The 24,252-nt window shown below is 33.5% G+C and overlaps 1 pseudogene; it reads left to right on the forward strand.

Annotated features, from left to right (window-relative positions):
- The first annotated feature begins 10,193 nt into the window (after nt 1-10,193).
- On the forward strand, nt 10,194-12,129 carry LOC134282790 (uncharacterized; annotated as a pseudogene).
- The last annotated feature ends 12,123 nt before the right edge of the window (nt 12,130-24,252 follow it).

A 24,252-nucleotide genomic window follows, 5' to 3' on the forward strand; every position in this document is an offset into this window, starting at 1 on the left:
ATGGCCAATTTTTTCAAGGCCAACTTCCTTTCACATCAAACTTTTGGAGCATACAATACTATTTTTCCTTGATATCACTATACTGTGGTAAGAAGTTGAAGGCCAACCAACCTTCCAATGGACATTTTCAATAGTAAAGGTTTTGTTGGAAAAAAAAATAATTTAAAATCTTATTTCATATAAAAGATAATAATGTTTCAAATTTTTTGGCGGGTTTGATTTACACATCCTTGCACTTCTACGTATTAATTTCATTCTTAATACTTAGGAAAAGTGGCAATCTCGTTGTGATTGAGAAATGAGAAATATTAATACTATAATCCAGAAAATTCAGAGTAGACTATGTTCGAAAGCAAAACAAACACACAATATATTGTCAGTCCGTGCAGTTGTGGTAAGCAGACTGTGACGATTTAGAACGCACCCGGTGAATTCTAAACAAAAACAGCACTTGTGCCCTGTTTACAAAAACTGTGTACATAACACGAGTGTGCTCGATTTGCTAAAACCTGTACGCAATTCTTATTTCGGAATGAAAATACTTGTGAAGGAGTTTTGCTTTCTAACATCTCTACTCTGAATAAAATTATTTTTCTGGATAAAAAATTAAATATTTTCTCATTAATACACACAAGATTGTCACTTTTCCTAAGGATTAAGAATAGGGTTAAAATTTGTGAAAGTGCAAGCATGTTTTAAATGAAATAAGATTTTTAATTATTTTTTGTTTGAAATGCTATTAAAATATGTAAGTCGTAATATTTTAGAGAAAATATTGACTTCAAATCTGTATGTCGTAATATTATAGAGAAAATATTGACTTCAAATCTGTGTCCAAGTACCTTTAAAGATAATATTACTTTACCATGAGATAAAATTATTACATAAGCAAATGGCCATGATCTACTTAAAAAAATCTGTAGAAAAATCATGAAGTAAGTTTTTTAATGCACCTAAACGTTTAAACCTCTTTATTATATGATTGAATAATTTCCATCTCTCTGATTGGCTGAGATCCAACTATGTTAGAAAAATATTACGTTGAATTGACCTGCACGTGACGTTCCAGGTCAATTCAAGGATTAATTTCCTCTACATTGATCTAAAAATAGATTGGGGAATTCCAAATTGATACAAATTGTTTTTAAAAAGCTATTCAAACGAAAATGATTTGTATTTGCATGTGAGCAAAATAAGGGATGCAGGGACGCCCCCCCTCCAACACTTTTACTGAACCATAATTTTTTTTTTACTTTTTGGCAGTCAGTTTTCCTTGATAATACTTCTTCCTTTCAAAATCTATCCTTTAAAAAGACTGACTTAATATATTTCTTTAATGTCTTCTAAAATTGATTTTAAAAAAAATCAAATTGATATGCCTAGTAAGGTTTATTAACGTTTTAATTCTGCTACTCTCTTGTATTTGGCTAGGGCTTAATAAAATGCAAACAAGTAGTGAGCTGTATCATATTATCAATTATCAGTGAATCATATAATAAAACAATTATTGCTGTTTTTTTGGTCAATACATACTTAAGCCATCTTCGAAGCACAATATTCATCTCGCCCTTCAGGCTCGGCGAATATTGTACTTCTCAGATGGCTAAATTATTGTATTGACCTCAAAAACCAGCAATAATTGTATATTATTTGATTGAATAAAATAATCCACAGATTGCATCCGAGTTTCCGGCCAAGAGTGAAAAGACAAATAAAACAAACGAAGTAACGTACGTACGTCTTAGTCGTGTTTTCCAGGTTATATTTTTCGGAACACGATTAGAAAAATTGACTGTTCTAAAAGATCAACATAAACGTGTGAACAAATTTAAAAAAAAAACAATTCATAACAATATAAGTGGTTCAGGGAAAGGTTTGAGTCTGCAAAGGAAGGTTTAGTTTTTCTGAGTTTAGTTTGCTTACAGAAAATCTTTATTTTGATACCCCCCTCCCCCACGTTACCAGAGCCCCCATCTGCACATACCACATACGCACGAAATAGGTTTTTTGAGAAGAATTTAGGGGTTTTTGAAGGGGGGTTCGATCGACCTATAAACCATTTCTACAGGGCGCGTTAGTTGCAGAACTGTAGCTCTCAGAAAAAAAATGTTTTGACAGACCGGTATATCAATATACAGTATGTATTTTCGGAGAGCTACATGAAGTTCTGCATATACGGGCTGGGTACATTTGACATACATGTATTTATTATGTAAGGTCTTTATGTAAGGTCTGTGATAAAAAATATAAACAGAATTGAACGAATGAAGTAAGATAGAATTTATAGCGATAAATCAGGAAAACGGATGAATAGTTAATGACATGTATTTATTACTGTGTTTCAATTACATTGCATTTGTATATATTATAATTTACTCGTATTCCGTTCATTATTATGCAATATATATATGTTTGACCCACAGGTTCTTGACGTAACGTTAAATTATTTTTCTTATTAGAAAATTATTAACACCAACCTACCTAATCTACTGAAAATATAATATTTGTGCATACATTTTGCTTGTGTTGTAAATATTTTTTTTGAAGGGTCTTGTCGTTTTGTAGAATTTATTCTTTATTGTCTGTTTTTAAACCATTTTCTGCAAAAAGCGAAAGGCTAAAACGTTTTATTCCTTCGCCAACTTTGTTTCTGACGTCCCAGTAACGTTACATCATAGATTTAACGTCACAAAAAAAAACTGTCACGGCACTGTACGTAATTTGAACTCCAAATCTACATGGCAGCGAAAAGGTTAAATAGCGTCATTGTTGAGAGTCCATCATTATATAATGTCATTGTACAGAGTCCATCAATATATAATGTCACTGTAAGGAGTCCATCTTTATAAAACGTCATTGTACAGAGTACATCATTATAGTGTCATTGTACGGAGTCCATCATTATATATTTACATTTGCTGTGATTTTCTACTGGGCCAACTATGAAATTGATTTTAAAACCATTTTTCTGTATACTCATGCGTAGAAATTAACACAGTGAAACGTGCGTTACCATGACGTCAAAATAAGACGACAGCAACGTTAGTTAAAGAATAACGATATAGGACAGCTAGAAACACATTTAAACACAGTTATTGAATAAATTTTTGGTGTTTCCAAAACTGAAAAAAATGTAAATATAAGGAATGTTTTGAAGTTTTGTGTGAATTATTGGTATGTGAACCACACAGACTTGCAGGTAGGCATATTGTTTATGAAGCGAAATCGCACTTCGTAAAATTTGTCTAAGTGACAAGTCTGTGTGATTCACAAACACAAATAACTCACACAAAACTTACCGGGGGGGGGGGGAGGGGGGACCCCCCTCAAATCTTTTTTTGCAAGTATTAACTTAAAATAGGCATTGAAATTAGGGTTTACGTTTTAGTTGGTTCAACCCCCCCCCCTATCACTAAGTTCCCTTTTAATTTGCTTCCGAAGCATAAATTAAGTTGGTATGCATTTTGTTTCTCCTAAATATAGAAAATGAATGTAGTTCCTACTGTGTATTCTAACGCATGGTGACAGAGTTTCAAGTGTGTTATAGAAATTTGAACGTCGGGGATTTCTAATAGATTTCATAAAGAAAATAACATTGAATGTAAATATATAATAATGGACTCCCTACAATGATGCCATAATGATGGATTCTCTACATTGACGCTATACTGATGGACTTTCAAAAATGACGCTACTATGATGGACTCTAGAAAATGACATTATAATGATGGACTCTTTACAATGACACCATAATGATGGACCCTCTACATTAACGCTATAATGATGGACTCTCTACTATGACGCTATTATGATGGACTCTTAACAATGACGCCTAAATGATGGACTCTCTACAATGACGCTTAGCCTAATCCACCATCTCATCCTTACCAATGCATGAGATATATAGAATATCACACTGCTGTTTTGATCTCGGCCCTGGTATCAGCCCGTGCGGTTGGTATCGGCCCAAACTCGGAGGGCGCGGGCCGAGACCACCCGAGGGCTGATACCAGGGACGAGATCAAAACAGTGGTGTGATGTTGTTTATATCATATAACTAAAACCAAAGAAAAAAAACAAATATTTTGAGTTGTTTTATCTGCATCTGTATGTGAATGAAAGCAGAGCCAGGTCATCGGCAAAGTCTCGATCGTCAATTTGTGTCAGGAGTGTCTACTGTATACTATTATTCCTGCCTGATTTGATTTTCTTCTGAGCCAACTGTGAAATTGATTTGAAAACCATTTTCGTGTATAGTCATGGGTAAAAGTAAAAACAGTGAAACGTGCGTTACCATGACGTCACAATAAGGCTACAGCAAAATTAGTAAAAGAATAACGATATACGGCAGCGAAAAACACAATTATTGAATAAGTGTTTGGTGCTTCCAAAACTGTAAAATGTAAATATAAGGAATGTTTTGAAGTTTAGTGTAAGGATATGGAAATAACGAACAGTATTCAATCTCAACGTCCATTAAACAAATATACAAAACAAGAGCAGAGCAAACACGGACCTCCGAAACATCAGAGGTGGGATCAGGTGCCATGGAGGAGTGAGCATCCCCTGCTGACCGGTCACACCCGCCGTGTGCTCATTGTCATAATCAGGAAATAACGGAAAAAATCCGTAGTCAATTCAGTGTATAAATAATGGACTAACAATTGGTATGAAAAACGTCAGTCAGCATTTCATTCAATGATAAATTGTATTTGCTGACAAGGTCATTGTATCGACCATAGAATTTACGAAATGATGACTTTAAACGAGACTGTTGATATTCTTGTTTCATCAACTTGCTTGTCGATAATTTACCTCGTTTAAGAAATTGTTCATACGTAGAGCATGCTCTTGCGTATCGAATCAACTGAGATATAAATACTCCGTATGCAGGTGATGAAGGTATATTGCTGCATAAGTAAGGGAAGTTGACGATAGAAAAGTTCCGTGAATTATTGGTGTGTGAACCACACAGACTTGCAGGTAAGCATATTGTTTATGAAGCGATATCGGGCTTCATAAAATTTGCCTAAGTGACAAGTCTATGTGATTCACAAACACAAATAACTCACACAAAACTTACCGGGGGGGGGGGGGGCTTAGCCCCCTCCAAACTTTTTTTGCAAATATATACTTAATATAGGCATTGAAATTGGGGTTTTCGTTTTAGTTGGTTCAGCCCCCCTTCCACTATCAATAAGTTTCCTTTTAATTAGAAGTCAGAATTCGCCCCTCCCCGAAAATAGGATTTTCAAAGTTAACTTTTTTTTACTGTCAACAAATTTCTGGGTTGGTCTTTTTTCACTAGGCCCCCCCCCCTCGGAAAAAAATTATATATCCGCGCCTGCAGCTATAATTCGGTTTAGGAGGGTTGTGCACATCCGAATCTGAATATAGTTTTAAAAATTGTGTTGCTAGTACCATCATTAGATTTCTTTATTTTATTGAATAATTTGTTGTTGAATAATGTTTTAAATTCATTTTTTATGAAAGGTCCTATATAAAAAAAAGATTCTAACGTGATTCAAACTCAGAAGCGCTTTGTCATACGCAATGATGACTGAATTTGTTGTCTACTACACAACGAAGTTTTGTTACGGTTATCATTTGAATGTGTCGGTGTGGTTTAAATTAACAAGTTTTATGAAGCATATAAATTTTTCCAGGAATATTCACCCCTTTTTTTAATTTTAGGATAAAATTGTATTTATACTTATTATAGCGTAATATAAGCGTTTATTAAATGAATAGATCCATTTTTTACTGAATATACTAAACTGTTTTCCTCAAAATAAATTATCAATCAATAAAATCCGCTTCGGAAGGCTAACAGAAGGGCACTTGCTTCGGGATCAAGAAGCCCGTACCTCCAAAACATCGGAGGTAGGATCAGATGCCATGGAGGAGTTGACATCCTCTTCCGGCCGTTCACACGCGCTTTGTGCTCCTTGTCATGATCGGAAAACAACGGAAATATCCGTCGTCAACACAGTATATAAATAATGGATTAACAATAAGTATGAAAACGTCAGTCAGCATTTGAATCAATTATAAATTGTATTTTCTGACAAGGTCATTGTATCAAACATACAACTAACAAAATGATGACTTTAAACAAGACTGGTGATATTCTTGTTTCATCAACTTATAAGTCAATAATTTACCTCGTTTTAGAAATTGTTCAAACGTAGAGCATGCTCTTGCGTATCGAATCAACGATAGATATGCTTCATATGCAGGTGATGAAGATACTAGTATATTTCTGCATAAATAAGGGAATTTGAAGATAGAAAAAGTTAAAGTGATCACGTTTGTCATAGAGCTTTGTTGTTAGATTACCATTAATGTCTTTTTTCAAGTAAAATATCCAAGTATGAAACAGACGTGAACATATAGGTAGTGACTGTTCCTTCGCTAAGTGTACGGCACTAAAAGTGAAATTCATGGTCTTTTTGATGAGTTGTCCCGAGTCACATCAGGCATTGGCACGATGCTCAATGGCCATGAGTGCCGACTCAAAGTCTAAATTTGAATCCCTTCACGGAGCCATCTCTATATGAGTGAAATGTTCTCGCTTAGGACATAAAACAGCATACACTCAATCAACAAGTTAAACAACATTTTCAGATTCATCAAAATTTCGACTTATTCATTGCCTATACGGACGCCCTCGGAAGATGCGTCATAATAAAAAGTAAATAATATAATAGCAAGACATTTAATTATTGAATGAGTTCTCAGAGAGAATGCAATTTGATGAACATTTGAACCAAACTGTTGCCTTCGGCCTAACGGGCAAATGTTTTTGGCAATTGGGTCAGTCAAAACTTGTCGCCCTCAAATAAAATTCAATAAATTAAAATTTGCAAATTGAAGGTGACGCACAGTACCGACCAGACCCAACCTGATACAAAGCAGTCCCAGAGCAGCTCCACAGCATTCCCAGAGCAGCTCCACAGCAGTCTCAGAGTGGTCCCAGCAGTCCCAGCGGTCCCAGAGAGCAGTTCCAGTAAGCAGTCCCAGTGGGTTGGGTTTATTAAATTAACGGGCGGAGCTAACACAGAAATGAGATTTGCAATAAACGATGGAACTATAAAAGGCAATAGAAATTGATTCTGGGTTGTATGCCAGGACCCTTTACATGAACTGAACTGAACATGAACATTTAATCACAATTATCGCGTGTATTACATTAATAATTCAATTTCTTTATTTTCTCTGATTTATACTGTTTCCCGTTTATTTTTTATACAGAAAATTAAACTGGAATTAATTATTTTCCACCAGTATCCCGATAGTATGAAGATTGTCCATATAATGATGAGATCTCATCATTATATGGACAATCTTCATACTATCGGGATACTCAAAAGGAATCTGGCTTTTAAAAAATTCTTTGTTAATTTTGCCAGATAATATATTTAGTCATGTTTCCTTTTACTGACAAAACAATTAAATTATTGTTAATTTCTCTATCTGTATAATACTCAGGTTTAATGTTTTATTTGTAAATGTTAGAATGTACATCTCTAAATCAGAAGAATTGAACCATCAAACTATGTTCAAAATTAATTAATCCTGAACGAAATTCATATTTTTTAATCAATTCTATTTTTGTATTACATACCGTTATGCTTAGGTCACATTTCCCGGCCGGTAGCCGTAGACCGGTGGTAATCGGTATAATCCGTGGTGTTAACGATGCCCCAACATCGGTTCACATCGGCCAAGTAGTCCTTTAAGTATCTGTCACATTATCCAGCGATTGGGTATACGATGGACAACCAATGCGTTTTATGAAAAAATTGCGTGGTTGCCGGCCGGACCTACAAAGGCCCAGCGATGTATTGCTAATCATAAAACGATGTTGATGGATAATTGGCCGACGTATATTACATCGTTCATACATTGGTGAACATTGTTCGCACATCGGTCGACTACGGGCCAATGTTTGGTCGAGCATTGATCGATGATCGGTTGTTATCTGTTGAACATAATTATATAAACTCCCCGAAGACCTCAGATTCAACGGATATTGGACGATGCTAGGTCATACATCGACCGATCCTTGAAAGATGTGTTAATGATGGGTTGCCGATGAGGAGAGATGTGAGGCATCCTTGGAGTCATCGCTGAATTTTAACTTCGAATTATTTCCTACCGATGACCCCACTGATTTGCAAAAGAGACCCAGTCACCGTCCGATCACTAGTGGTGCCCGGCCGGCAACCAGGCATTTTCATCGCAAAACGCATCGGTTTCTCATCGTATACCCCATCGGGGGATAATTTGACTTATACTTTAGCTGGAAATTAGGGTCATTGTTGACCAGCATCTTCAGTGATGTGAAACGCTTATACGTATTCCCAAATAACATGCACTGATTTCCTGTCCAAAGGCAATTGAAACTGTGGGTGTTGATACCATGTAATAAACATTATTCTGTCAGGTACATGTCAACAAACAATAGAAAAAAGAAATAAATCACAATTCCCGGTATTTTTAACTCTTTAGTTACCAAATTAATGTTCTCATTTGATGACTTGTTTGTTTATAAATTAAAAACTACCTTTAATTCATTAATAAATTCCCCGATGATTATTCAAATTGTTTGAGTTATGGTAGGATGGTAGCATAATGTTCATTTCATGGTCATTTAATGAATTGTTCCTTATTTTAGGGTTGCATAGGATACTTTTCTAGAGTGGTGCTCGTAAAACATGAAGCTTTCAATTAAAAATCTTATATCTAACTGTATAATGATTATTTTTAAATTGTATCAATGCAAAGTTTGATTGCACATCATTTTACAATAAATAATAAAATAGACTTACATATGGATATTTTTTTCTCATAAACCTTAACTTTAGGGATAAAAATCTACTTCTAACTTCCTTACTTAATTACTCTATTTCAAAAAAATATTTTGTGGAAAAGTGCAGTCTCTGAAAATATTAATAAACTATAATTTTCTCTACTAATAAAAAGGTTGTAAGAAATCCTTGCTTTTTAATAGTTTAAATTCCTCTCTGTTGTAAGTAAACAAAACAACTGGGAGCCTGCAGAATTCAGAATACACAAGGAGGCGGAGCTATCAAATCACTCAGAACTTTTTTCACGCATGATTGAACAAAGCAGTCCCAGAAAGCAGTGCCAGGGACAGCTGTGACTGCTGGGTCTGCTATTTATAGCAGTTCCATAGCATTCCCATAGCGGTCCCAGAGCAGTCCAATAGGAGTCCCAGAGCGTTCAAAAAGCAGTCCCGGGGACTGCTTTCTGGGACTGCTTGGGTGTCTGGTTGGGTCTGGTCGGTAGTGTATATAAATATTGTAAACACATAGCCTAGATAACATTAATTTTATTTCAAGATTTATTTTACGCAAATGAAGTTTAATTAAGGTCAAACGATACGTTCCTGAAATCTCTGTTAAATATATTTTTACAATGTATGAAAACTACTGTAAAAGAACAAATATTCGTGGGGGATTAAATTTCGTTTATTCGTTGTGTACAATTATAAACGAAATAAAATCCCATACGAAATTTTTTATGACTATATATTAAATGGAATTACTCTCAAAACAACGAAATAAAATTTCCACGAAAATATTTTAATGACAAATCAACGAAATTTTATCCCCACGAAAATTTTTGCTTCTACAGTATTCAAAATTTCAATAATATACTGATTTCTAAACTAGTTTCTGATCATTAAAAAAGTTCAACCAAATAAAGTTGGCTTTGTAAGATTATTTTTCCCCATGAGGGTTATATAAGAAACTCCACCCTTTGCTATATTGCACGATGTCTGGTAAGATACCTCAATTTTTTGTGAGTAAACATATTAAAGTAACAACATTTCAATGACAAATCTTGAAAAAAAAGTTATACATTATTGGGAACGTATCTTCTGACCTTAATTTAATCTTCTTTTTTTTCAACTTTTACATACATGCTTTCTGACCTTATTATGTGCATTTGATACACTGTAATTTGATTTAGTTCAGCAGATTGTGATCATCAGAACTAAGTCCTGTAAAACGTGTAAAGTTCGGCAGTGTTCCCAGTGTGAAGGGACACAGAATACTACTGTAACACGTGCAAACTTGACCTGTGTCTACATTGTAAAGAGAGACATTCTATTGATTTAGATACTATATCCCATGATGTTGTGATAGCGATGTACTTTGAAAAATATAACTACATCTCAAAACTAGGGATTTTGTCTTCAATATCATGGGCTCAAGATTCAGCAACCAGTGTAAAGTCCGGCAGTGTTCTGAATGTCAAGGGGACACAGAATTCTACTGTAACACGTGTAAACAGAACCTGTGTTTACAGTGTAATGAGAGACATGTTTTTGATCTGGATACAAAATATCATGATGTTGGGATTTACCGCGAGAAATATGAAAACCATCCAAAACAGGAGACTTGTGAGAGACATCCAAAGAGAGTATATAATAAGTACTGTCATTCCCGTAAACTTCCGGTCTGTTTGAAATGCAAAGAACACAAAAATCACAATGTACTGGACATAAGAGTAGCATATAAAACAAACAGACAACAACATAAAGAAATCATTCACAACATCAGAAGTGAGACTCTCTATAACAGCTCTTGTGTTCTGGCAGGAATCAAATATGATACAAAAACTTGTCACGCAGAAATCTCCAACCATCAGTCAAAGATTTCAATGAAAGGCCTGAAACTAAGGGACTTTATAGACACTGTGATGTGTGATGTTGATTTTAAACACAATGGATTTATTCAGAGTTTACAACATCAGAGGAGAAAAATAAACACAAATTTAGAACATCATAGGAGAAAAATAAACAGATATCTTACCAGCATAGAAACCTTTGAACACAGATCTGACCAATTGGCAAACAGACCGTTAGAATTTCTCATGTTCCTAAAGAGTACTCGTGTACACAAGCTAAAGGACACTCTTAGTCTCACTCAATACGCCATGATTTGCTTAATTAAGGAAATTAACATGGAGGATGTGACTGATTTACTGAATGAAATTCAAATAATAGAGACAGGAAAAAGACAAGTAAGAAATGAAAGACAGCTGAAACTGATGTCTACACAGGTATTAACCAAATCTGTCACGGTGACAGGTGATATATATCATATTAAGAGTATTTCCTGTGTAGCATCAGACCGGGCCTGGATCAATGATGGTAAAAGTATTATCTTGATAAATTTAGAAGGTGACATACTACATCATGTGACAGATATTATTTGCGTTTTTGGACAACATACAGTGAATCTTACTGGCGATCTTATTTACATAGACAGGGATGGTAACATTATCAAATTCTCTAAAGATTACAGAACAAAGACTACACTGATAAAGAAAAAAGAACTATGGGTACCAGAGTGTATCTACTCTTCCCACCTCAACGGCGATTTACTGGTCGGTATGTGGTCCTACAAAACATGCATAATAGCACGGTATAAGGATACAGGAAAACTCAAAAAGAAAATACGGCATGGAAACACAGGCCAGGAACTGTATTCTGTTCCTATCTACATCACAGAAAACTGCAATGGAGATGTTATTGTGTCTGACTATGGCCGTGCAGTAGTGGTGACAGAGAGTGGAGGAAAACATCGTTTCTCCTATACCAAACATCCATCAGGATCACGACAGGACCACGTGGAATCTGTACAGACGCTCTGTCACACATCCTAGTGTGTGACGGTAACACTAACACAATACATATGCTTGACAAGGACGGCTACTTCCTGTCACTGATACTGACACGACAACAAGGAATAAATGCACCAACAGGTCTGAGTTATGATGACAAAACTCATCTTCTCTGGGTTGGATTATGGTACGGGAAAAAGAGAGTGCATGTATACAGATACATAGAGAGGCAAGACTATCTGCAACATATAACAAGTCATAGTAAAATAGATATATGACATTACACATTCCATACTGACGCAGGATAATCGAACAAGTAAATTAGATCTATGATGAACACATTCATACAAAAACAGAAGTATCTGGAAAAAACTTTGTAACTACATGTAGTTCCTTATACAACATGATATGAAATTCAGCAATAACTTAGTACAAGGCAAAAGCTATATGTTTGGCATATATCTATAAGCTGTTTATTTTTTACAGTATATATAGGTGAAAATTATGTGGTAGCATTTTACTTAAGTGGCATTTGTTTAATCTTATACATGTTTAGATAAGTAAATAAAAGATGGAGGAAGTTTTAACTCTTTACAACTTACTGAATTGTTTTGCAAAATACACTGAATCCTCGCGTCATAGAAATATTACGTAACAATTTCCCCGCGAGCACTCTACAGCAGAGTACAAGTTTCTCTAGAGTTTAGCGTAAATAATAATATGACGTAATATTTAAATTAGAAAATAGCTTTTATTTTATGAGATTTAAGCAAGTATAAAATAGGTGGAATTTGGTAATCAATTGATTTATTGAACGTTTTGAAGTGCGTAAAAGTGCGTGATTGCGGGGAAACGGTAAATCCGTGATTTTGCTTTAGAAATATGAAATTGTATGAGGGGCACACAGCAGGTGTGACCGGTCGGCAGGGGATGCTCACTACTCCATGGCACTTAATCCCACTTCTGATGTTTTGAGGTCAGCGTTTGTTCTGCTCCTGTTCTGCATTGTTTAATGGAGTTTTGATATTGAATACTTTTCGTTATCTTCATATGTTTTATCAAGCTTTGCATGCTGTAGAAGCACTTTATTCCGCGTTGAATTAACGCTATGTACACGGTAACAAAATTTTCCGTGGAAATTTGTCCAAGCATACTTAATGTTAATTTAAGGCATTTAGTGACTGTTGTGTTGGATAATAACGTAACAGAGGGTTCGTGATATACATATGACTGCCGTCATGAGAAAAGGGCCCTTATCTTTTGGCGTCACAATACTCAGAAAACGACGTCAAAGTCGCGGTATTGTAAATACGAAAGTAATTTTTTTTTACTGCATTTTCTGAACAAGAAATAAAATTGAATTTCAAGGTGTATCAAAAATTTGAAATTTGATGCGGACATTTTTAATAGGTATATGATATTATTAACTATTTAGTACGTCAATTTATTCACAATTTTGTTTAAGTATTTAACTTGTTGATAAACGGAACATTGGACATGCACATTGCTAGGAACAGTGATTAAAATGATGTCTATGCATGACAAAATTAAAGCTGCTGCAATTTATAAATAATGAAATTCGAATTAATGATTAGAAGTTTTAATATTAAAATATATATTCCATATGCATATACATACAGAGAGAGAGAGAGAGAGAGAAAGAAAGAAAGAACGAGTGAGAGATCTATGAACATATAGTAATTATCTTTCTTATAAGCGCTAGTAATATACCATAACTTAAAATGTATTTAGCCATTTTAATTTTAATCCATAGTAAATCTTACTGATGTACCCCGATAGCCAGCCTATGATGAACTGTCGATTTTAAAATGTGCGAACAAAAAAATGTAAGGGAGGGGGGGGGGTAAGTAGACAAGCCAAACAAATTATTATTATTAAATTAAAAGACTGGTTAAAGTTCAAGGTAAAAACATAATCCTCCTTTGATTGAATAAAAATACTCCTTAATCAATAATATATTTTTAAATGAATTAACAGTAAGAGAATATGCTAAGGAAAAAGGGGGAAAATACGGAGGATGAGGATGCCATGAAAATTTGATTAAAAAAAACTTTGTTTCAAAAACAAATTTAAAATGATGAAATAAATAAATTCAAAGGAATTGTATGGTAAAAATTGATATTGTTTTCAAATTTCTAAAATTATTCCGATGAAATGATTGAATGAAATCCTACTCGTACCTGTATTTCAATATGTTAAGAGATTAAATACAGCATTGTAGACTTTTCCAAAACGCGTTACACCCAGTGTTGGTGGAATTGACAACATTGCATCGAATGAGGATATTTATAAACCAAAGGAAAAAATATATAGATTACAGAAAGCGAAAAGACGTACAGATTTCTGGCTAAAATCAGATATATGGTCACATCTCTTGAGAATACATCACTAAAAAGAGCAAAAAGTATAAGTGACAATTGGTTATGGGTGTAATTTCCAAAAGTTATAAAAAATGTGCGTGAAATATATTTCACCGACAATTGAATTCATGATATGAAATAAATAAGTCACGTTTTGCGCTGAAATCTTCAATTATAATATCAAAATACTCAGCATATTTCTATGGACATCAATTTAGTCAAGTTTCGTTGAAATCAAGATAAGACTTTACTAGTACATGTATATCATAATCCTACATGTAACATGACTCTACGGAAAGGAATTAATAAACAATCACAAATATTTCTACTTTTAAAGAAAATATTGGTCATTACAGTCCACGCAAGTAGCAACGGAGGGGGGCTACATTGAAAGTCCGCCCCCCTTTCCACACACACACACACATACACACTTTTTGTTGTGGCATAGTCAAATTCGTGCACTACAAAAGAATAAGGCTGGGTGTTATGTTTGATTTAAAAAAATTGATACTGAAAGAAGATTGAACCTCCCCCCCCCCCTCCCCAACGGCGAAATTGGATTCGAGTTTCGACACCCCTCCCTCCCCCTTTTTTGATTAAGAAGTTTTAAGCCGGGCTTATTGCTCAAAGAGCAATTGCCGGCTTATGTGATCCTGTTCAAGACAGGATGTTGACTCCATAGTCGCCATTTTAAAGTTACGTGCAAAAATATAGTTCTTACTCTCTTGAGATAATTCAAACGCTAAATAAAGCAACAAAAATAAAATGAAGTTTTATATATATATAAAAAACACTAGTATTAATTACTTTGAAACTTCATAAGTCAAAGAACATAGTTTATTAGCGTAAGGATTTTTGATAATCAGTGTTACCATTGTTCTCTACACATACGAGGTAAAGCAGGAGAGGGAACCAGACTGGGCTGTTTGTTTACATTTAGCTGCAGTACCAGATTAGTTCTGATTATGACAAAATCGGACCGTGGTATTAGAATTGGTAAATTCACTGTCAATGTCTTATCATTTATATTGATAGTTTTAAAATAATTTTTCAATCAGAATATAATCGTGATTCATGTAAGAAATCCACTCTACTCTGTAAATGAGCCCGGCTCTTTGTACTTCTGAGTACTTTGATTAAAGGTGTATTTATTAATCTTGCTGTACCCCCTTTTTTCAAATGAGTTGTTTGGGGACAGGCGACGAGTCAAATGTGTGGGGTTTTTATATGTTTGGTATGTTTTGAAGTAATAACTAGGAAAACAATGGTTTGCATAAATATTTTGAGCGAAAGAGAGTCAAATTAGAGCGGTATATTATTACTTAATTAACAGCATCGCCTCATACAAAAAGCATAAACGTGTGCTGGACGTAATATTTCAATATTGGATAAGACAATCGTCTCGAAATGTGAAAAGACCTATAAGGTGTCAAGTTAATAAACTATTGGTACGGAGGAAAAAGGATAGATGATCTTTCATGGCCGCGTAAAAGATTTTGTTTTGCTTGTCAAGAAATATTTAATGGTTGAAAGCGCCCACAACTGAAAAAAATATAGCTGCCCCCCCCCCCTCCCTTGCACACACAATATGGCTTCCTACGGGCCTGTCGTTCTTGCGTTTTGGTCTAACAATTTTGCATATACCGGTATGTCCTTGAACATGGCCAAAGAGAAATATGTAAAACCATAACGTTATTGATATATAATAAGGAAAAGACAAGCACGGCGTTTAGTGTACATATGTAAGAAAGAGACAAGAACAGCACAATTCACCATCTCTTTTGATTATATCATACAATATACATAAATCATTTTTTTCAGATCATAGTAGAGGCCATTGGAAGAAATATACAAATGTTGTGTTCAAGTAAAACAGGGCTCAGCTGCTACAAAATTAAACAAAAAAGTTAAGGAGCAGAAATATTTGTAACCGATTTTAATTGTTGTTTACTTTTAAAAAAGTGAGAAGTAAAAAGACGGTTTCAATTTGAGGTATAAATTCAAAAAAAGTTTCAACTTAAGTTACGGTATATCAACCATTCATAAGAGAATCCTTTACTAGTATTTGCCTATTTACTATGCTTCTACTCCATAACTAAAACAGGCGAAAAAATAAATTGTTTAAACAATTGAACCTTAGAGCTTTAAAACTTTTAAATAAAATATTCAAAAAAGTAAAATTTTTAAAATCTGTTTGCATGGAAGTAGTGAACGTATAGTATATTTTTTTTAATTCATGAATTTACATAAACGGAATAAACGTTTTTAAAAACAAGTTTACATATTACGTATCTGAGTTTATTTTCCAATGGTTTCCATGGTGTTTTTCATCCTATCGTAACAGTTATATGTAATAAAGTTACTTGTGTGTGTGCTGGTGTGTGAATGCTGACTCATATGGATTTTTTTAAATATCGGGATCGATGTGCTTATCAGGATCGACGTGCCCCTTTTTGCACGCGGTGTCATTCTGGAGGATCGACGTGCCCCTTTTTGCACGCGGTGCCATTCTGGAGGATCAACGTGCCCCTTTTTGCACGCGGTACCATTCTGGAGGATCTACGTGTCCCTTTTTGCACGCGGTGCCATTCTGGATGGGAGTCTCTCTCTGTGTATATGTTACAGTAAAAATGTGTAATCAGGAATTTCATGTATTTACTGAATTTTAGGAAATACACGAAATTCCTATTTTGCTTAGGAAATACACATATTTACTGAACGTTTCCATACTTTTACACATATTTACTGACTGCATTTTGGTGGGATAATTTAGAATATGAATCATAAAAATAAACAGACGCACAGTGCATTCAATGTTGATATTAGTTAGCATAATTATCATATGTGAATAAATGATATTTGAAATATACTTTTAATTATTTATGATTTGAAAATTGCATTATTTGTAATTATTAACCAAAAACTTAATGATATTCTGCTTTCATTTTCTGGAATGTGTTTTCTATATCACAACATACTTTCACTAACTTTCAGTTATTTTTATCTTTTTTTGCAATAAAAAAAAAATCAAACACTGCCATTTCTTATTTCTATTAGATATTCATACAATGCTACAGTAAATCTAAAACTCTTAAGCATCTTATATGCAAATAAAACAATTCCTATCCTGTCTCCTCAAAAATGCACAAAAAATCCTGTAAAATACACATTATTTAACGAAATTGAAGTCAGTAAATCAAGATGAAACTTTACTTTAAGGGGTTTTCCACCCTCACAATTTGAATTGTTCAAAATAGAAAAAAAGGCGTTAATTTTTACTTAATAAGTTTGAATTAACTAATAATTGCAAAATATATCTATGTTACCATAATTTTAAAGATGTAAGACTCAAATAAACTGAAGTACCGCGTATATCAACATTTAAATCGTACTTTTTTGATAAATTTTACAATAAAAATTATATAAATACAAGTTCAAATACATGATGTTTGATGTTAAAGCTCCAAAGTAATGCATGAAACTTCTTTACAAATAAATCTGAATTGTGAATATAAAGGAATCCATTTAACATTAGAAGTACAAAAAGGAATTCAAAATAAATGCACGAAGTCAGGTTTGTAAAAACAATTCTTATCAAATGCTGCTTAAAAAAAGAGTTTTAGTATTTGTATACTTACTGAATGTTTTAAAAGATATGTAAATTCATCCAGCTTAGTTCAGTAAAAACGTGTAAAATTGGCTAAAATTTTCAATAAATACATGAATTCCCTGGCTAGCTATTCAGAAATTACATGAATTTCCTAAAACGGCCAGTAAATACATGTATTTACTGAATGGTTTAGTAAATACAAGAAATTCCTGATTTCACATATTTACTGTAACATATATATTTCCTTTAATCTTTAAGTGTCCAAGTGCTTTGAATATACATGTATTATAAATTGAATTAGATTATTTTATATAAAAAGAAGAATTTGTATGGATTTAAACAAATATTATTTCCCCACTGTTTATGTTACATGTATAAACTGTCCTTAGATTCTGTCTAGACCCCCTCTTTTTTTTTTTACGAAATAACTAGATCTGCTCTAAAATATAGTATAAAAATGTTAAAAATATACGAAATTCCTTAGGAATAGTTACATACTAATCGCTCGGAAGAAAAAAAAAAATTTTCTCAAGTTTTTAATTCTCAAAACGACTGAGGTTATTTAAATAACGGAATTTTAAGAATTTTTGAAAAATGAATTGACGCAGGCGACGTCATTACGTTTTCAGTGAGTAACGTCAAAGTTGTTCTTGGAGCGCCTCACTAAATTGCGCACTGATAAAATACTGAAAAAGTGAGATATTTTCAAAATGTATGCATATTTGCATTAAGAAAGAATCCGGCTATCAGAATTTACCAAAAAGTCAAGTTATGAAAATTTGACCTTAAGGGCCCTTTTCTCGTGAAGGCAGTCATATGTTTATTCTGCTACAAACTACATCCCTGCTTCAACACTCTGTCGTTCTTGTTTTATAAACGATGTTTTTCCTTACATTTCCCTTCTTAGTTTTATTTATATATGAACGAGGGAAATCTAGACATTTTTTTTCAATGCCTGGACTTTTCTGATCTTTCTCACACACATTTTTTTCCTGATATCTAATAGTAGGCCTTACCAGTGCTGCGATGTTTGAAATCAAATTCTCCTGCAAAATCATTAAAAATGCTTGAGATGAATATTATGGCCCATTTTCAGAGAAAACTATCTTCGGAATGTCATGTGGCGCGAAGATTGATTTTAAATGATTAATCATTGCTGCCGACGTGCAAAACAATTTTGCAAACTCAACATGCTCAATGAATCATGAATGAGTAGCTCTTATACATTTTGAGATCCCTCTATGCACTTTTGTCAAAATTTGACTTAACTTTCTAAATGAGTACTCAAGCCATTCCACCAAACAGATGACTTGGATAAATCCTTGCATAAATCCTTTCCCTTCGCAGTACAGTGAAGGCAACATTTTCTATAAAAAGTCACCGAAAACGATACAATTAATGTTTAATTATTTCATTTTTCTGCAAGACACTCTAGTTAAAATAACTTTATGTTATCTTGTAGAGTATGTCCATTGCTATTCACCTCGGAATTTTTTTTATCATGTGACCCTCTAAAGTCACGTGGCCTCCGATTTTAGGTCAACAAATGAAATGTTAAATTTAACCAAAAAGTTCAAGGGCAAGGCAAACAAACAAATAACTGCACAATGTTTTAAAGTGTCCCTTTGTATCCATACTTTCACAAAAGTGATGCTCATTCAGTTGGTTTTCCGATACATTTAAGTTATTCACCTAAATCAGTCAGTAGTATATGAAAAATAGGGTATTTTCCTAATATCATCGGAAATTATAAATTACCTAAAGGATTAGAAAGAAATGAGCATCAATTTCTGAAAACTAAAAAGTAAAATAAATAATTTAAAATAAAAACCTACTTATTAAATTGTCGCCTTGCCCTTGAACTTTTTGATTAAAAATTGACATCTTGGTACAGTCAGTCTAAATGTAGTTTTCAAACGCATCGTTGACCCAGCATGGGAGATAACGATTTAGTACTTGCCTTGAAGATTTTAACTAGGTGTAATACTTGCAGACTGCGCTGGGATCTTTTTACCAAATCGAACAGTATGTATAAAACACTGGATATACCTTTCTATTTTGTGACTTTGTTCTGTGTATGAATTATGTATGTTATAAGATGTCTTTCAGTCCTTCCGCATTTCCTCGAATATGTGTAAACACACATGCAGCTACGTGTAACTTTTGCCGCAGCATGTAATTTAAAACGCCGATTGTTAATAAGAACGGGAATATTCAAATAAAATAGTCAATTGAAAGCCTCCATCAATAATTGATTCGATAAATTTAATATACCTTTCTGTCACTGCTGTACATACATGTACACTTATGTACATATATTTTATATCAGATTCTATCATGGCTTTCTTTCAAACCTTCAACTCCTATGGGATTTAAGTTGTACGTTTTAAGACTTACTGGAAATCATAAATATTCCTGTATTTGTTAAAGGGACTACCATGTTTCTCCAGAAAAGGGGGGGGGTTAGATTTCAAAAATGTTGAAAATAAATATGTCCCACACTGGATAAAAAATAAATATTCTGCCCCAGACCAGTGTTCCCCCTCCTATAAATTATTTTTTTAGCTAGTCAGACATTTTTCAGTGAAGAGGAAAATAAATAATTTGTCCATCATCTCATGGGAAATAAATATTAGTATACCTGTCCTTCATTGACATGAAAAGAAATTAAAACTAGAGCCGAGCTCGTTGCAAAGCAACGAGTAGGTCTTCCGTCGGAGCTGCGGACAGGGAGAAATAACCTTGGGTCAAGGTCATGCCACGTTCTAATGTTAAAGCAATCTTTTAAGGGTAGATGCCATCTTATTTATGCTTTACTATTAAGAAAGATAGTAAAGGAATGTTTGCGACCTTGACCTTGTTAAAATGACCATACGTCACACCATGACCTACGCTGGTGATAAGCAAAGCCATTTGTGTGCTACTGTATTGACGAATTCTTAAGCTATACTTTTTTTCGATAGGCCCTGTCACAGCTAATACGTGTATACATGTGTAAATCTAGGTATGAAAGCGTTATCCTTTCTTTATCAAAAGTCATGGTCAATTCTAAGCAATGTTTAAAACCGGTTAAACTTCAAGGTCAAAGTTCATTATATGCTAGTATTTGAAATGATTTTATCACAGGTCACATTTTTGTGTATTACGAAAAACCCTATCTCTTTTTATTCAAAAGTAATGATCAAGATTAAAATTGTGAAAAGTAAGTCAAGCCTCAAGGTCACGTTGTCAAAATCAGCGTATCGGTATTTAAAAAAAATTGTTACAGGTAATACACAGTGGTAAAATAAAAGCCCTAATCGATCTCTTTTCTCTCAAAAGGTATAACTATGGTTAATGTTTTTGAAAAGTGGGTCAAACTTCAAGGTCAAAGGGTCAAAAATCATAATGAATTTTCAAAGGCGTTGACACAGGTATCACGTGTACATGTTTATAAAATGAAAGCTTTCAATAGTTATGGTCAATTTAAAGTAATGTTATTTTTTAAGTAGGTCAATCTCCAAGATCATATCACGGGGTTAAAAATCACAGTATATTTGAAAATTACATGTCACAAATAATGCACATGTGAAATATGAAAGTCCTATTTCAACTCATTCAATAGTTATTATCAAGTTTAAAGTTCTCGTGACAGATGGACACTGTCAGACTGGTTGACAAATAAGGTTTAATGTGCCCTAATAAAAATAAATACACGTTATTTGAACATGACGAATTGAGAAATACGAAGAATAAAAAACTAGAAAATATTAGAAAAAAATTGCACTGAAGCTATATTCAATATCCGTGTTTTTCAACTGCTTGAATATAAAAATATTATTTACCGTGTGTCTCTAACACATTCCTTAAATTTTTCTACAGTTAAACATTCCTTACAACCGTTTTTAATAGTCCTTCTGAGCCTGAACTTGAGATAATATGAATGGCACTGTAGCTCTCTGGTGATCCATCTCAAATTTTTTTAGAACAGCTAGCGAGCTACAGATCTGCAGCATGACAATTGTCATAAAGTTAACTTTACAAATCCATTTGAAATGTAACAGAATTGAATTTTATCAAAAGAATTATTTCTAATGCTTATTTTATGCTAAAATTATTTACCTATCAAGTTAAGTTAAGACAGTAAAAAGGAATTTGATACTCAGTATTTATCTAAGGAATTAGTGTCAATCCTCAATCCCAAAGAACGTTCGACTTGTATGATAATTGCGTATGTGTGATGAAACTGCCGTGAACTATCCCGGACGTGAACATCAGATGTACTGGACATTCCGTCATCAAGAAATATAGTTCTACTCTGGACTATTCCGAGTTACCAAAACGTTTGTATGTATGTCCATGTGTGAGCCTTTCAACCTGTCTTTGTTTTATGTGACTTGACTTGATTTATTTTTCAAAATACAAACTTTAACGTTTTATTGCTTGACTTTTGTTTTATAAATCACTTGTGTTACTGTCACCAATTATATTCTATTAATTTTTGTTTAAATGTCGGAAATGCAAAATTCAGCATATCAAATGCAGCGAAAACTGGTACCCCCCCCCCCAAAAAAAAAAAAAAAAAACTAGTACATATAGTAGATGTACACACTTCGATGCTCGATTGTACACTCTAGAAATTAAAAAAATTATGAATAAAAAAGTTCAGTTAGGCATACTGATCTTTGCCGACCTTTTCTTATTTATTTGACAACCTGCGAATTAAAAACAATATCGCGTATGATTTTTGGTTAATATTATAATAGGTTATGGAGTAACCATGGATTTCATCACCAGCCCTGGCCTGCCATTCTCGACTCTGAAGGAAAGCATTGTATCATTTCAGGGGGGTTACGTATCGCAATGAGAGGAAATTTAATAATTTAATCTCTTTTAGTCCAATAAACACGAAAGAAAGGCATGGAATATTTGTATGAAATTACAGTAAGAAATTTTGCATTTGTTAGAAGAATTTCTAATTATTTTCTTTTTTTCTCGTATTTGGTGCTCTTCTGTGTAAAACAGCATGTAGTTTAGGTAATATCATGTACATGCACATAAAATCGTGTCATTGTGATAATCTAGTTTTTTATTTGAGGAAATCAAAGAAATTTATGAGCATATCATTCGGAAAAATACAATGATAAGTTATGTAGCAAATTATGCAAAACTCAAAGTTACTTAATTTTATTTTCGATTTTCATGAGAATTGAAAACGTCACTTCCACTTACAATTTACAGTGTGCATTTGACATGTTTATTTGTAATTGCTAATTTAAACAACATCGCAATTTTTTCTGAAATAAATTAAGCAACAATTAGAATAACTTGATATAGGCCCGTATACATATAACGATTGCAATTACTTCAAAGTTGAGAGGGAGACGACGGCGCCTAAAAAATGTGTACCTTTCCAATAATATAGAATCATCCGTTCAAATTAAAAACAATTAAGTTGCAGTAGTAATATCCCCGATTCTTTAAATAAAGAAACTATAATGGACTTCACAAGGGTAGAATTCAACACTAATTTATGTACATGTGCAATTACAATCACTATCAAAATTGGCAGAGTTATCGATAGGTCATCCTGCGTCACCTTTCAGTGTAACAAATGGACTCGTCCAGAGAAATCATCTGTACCTGAGCAAAATCGCAGCGCCTTTTATTCATTCGTCAAAGAATAGAATCAGACATTTAATCTTTTAATACTCGTACATGTTCAAGAAAACCTTTATATTTGTGTCAAGAAATATTCTTACGATTTACGCAAATAACAAATTCTTGATTTTAAACTGAGTAAATCGATGACTAGCATCGTTTTAGATAACTCTGGGACTCGCGTAAAAATCAAAGAGCGGTAATGTTGACCTCCGGAATGTATATAGGTCAATGCGTGCGCGATCGATAAATAGATTGCACAACTGTAAACAAAGCAGTCAAGGTCCGAGGAAAATTCACGATGCCTGAATAAAATGACAGTGAATTATTTTAAGCTTAATTTCTTTCATTTATAAATAATGCAACATTGAGAATCAATCGAATGAGAGATGATAAGTATTTTTCCTATCTCCTGTCTTGTAATTCAAACTAAATACAAGGAGAAAGTTGTCTCTGAATAATCTGTATGACATCCAGCTAGAAAATACGTTAAAAACTTTATTTCAACAAAGTTTAACATTCAGTTTAGTTAAGTATATATTATTATCCAGTTTATTTCAGCTATACGTGTTATACGCGTACGCATAAAGAATTCTTCACTTGCCGTATAAAATTAATCAGTTACCTGTACATAAAGTTTGCTGCTAATTCAATAACATAAGATTCGAACAAAATAACGTTTTCATGAGATCAATAAGATGTTAAAGAACCCATTTCAAATCGATAACCATATCGAAATATTTACCGTTTTTGAGTTATAAAGCAAAAACTTTCGAGCGCCCTTGACCCTTAATTTGAGGGGCCAGCCCCTTTTTAATGATGTCAAATGATAGATCTTAAAATTATGCACAATATTTGTGAAATATGTCTTAACAAAATATTTTTAGTTTAAAAGATACACAAGGAAATATATGTAAAATTTGGCGCTTTTAGGCATTCTCATTTTTGACCCCTATCTAG

Source organism: Saccostrea cucullata, unplaced genomic scaffold (genome assembly GCF_032062105.1).
Source record: "Saccostrea cucullata isolate Sc308-1 unplaced genomic scaffold, CSIRO_AGI_Scuc_v1 ctg2736, whole genome shotgun sequence".
NCBI classification, from domain to species: domain Eukaryota; kingdom Metazoa; phylum Mollusca; class Bivalvia; order Ostreida; family Ostreidae; genus Saccostrea; species Saccostrea cuccullata.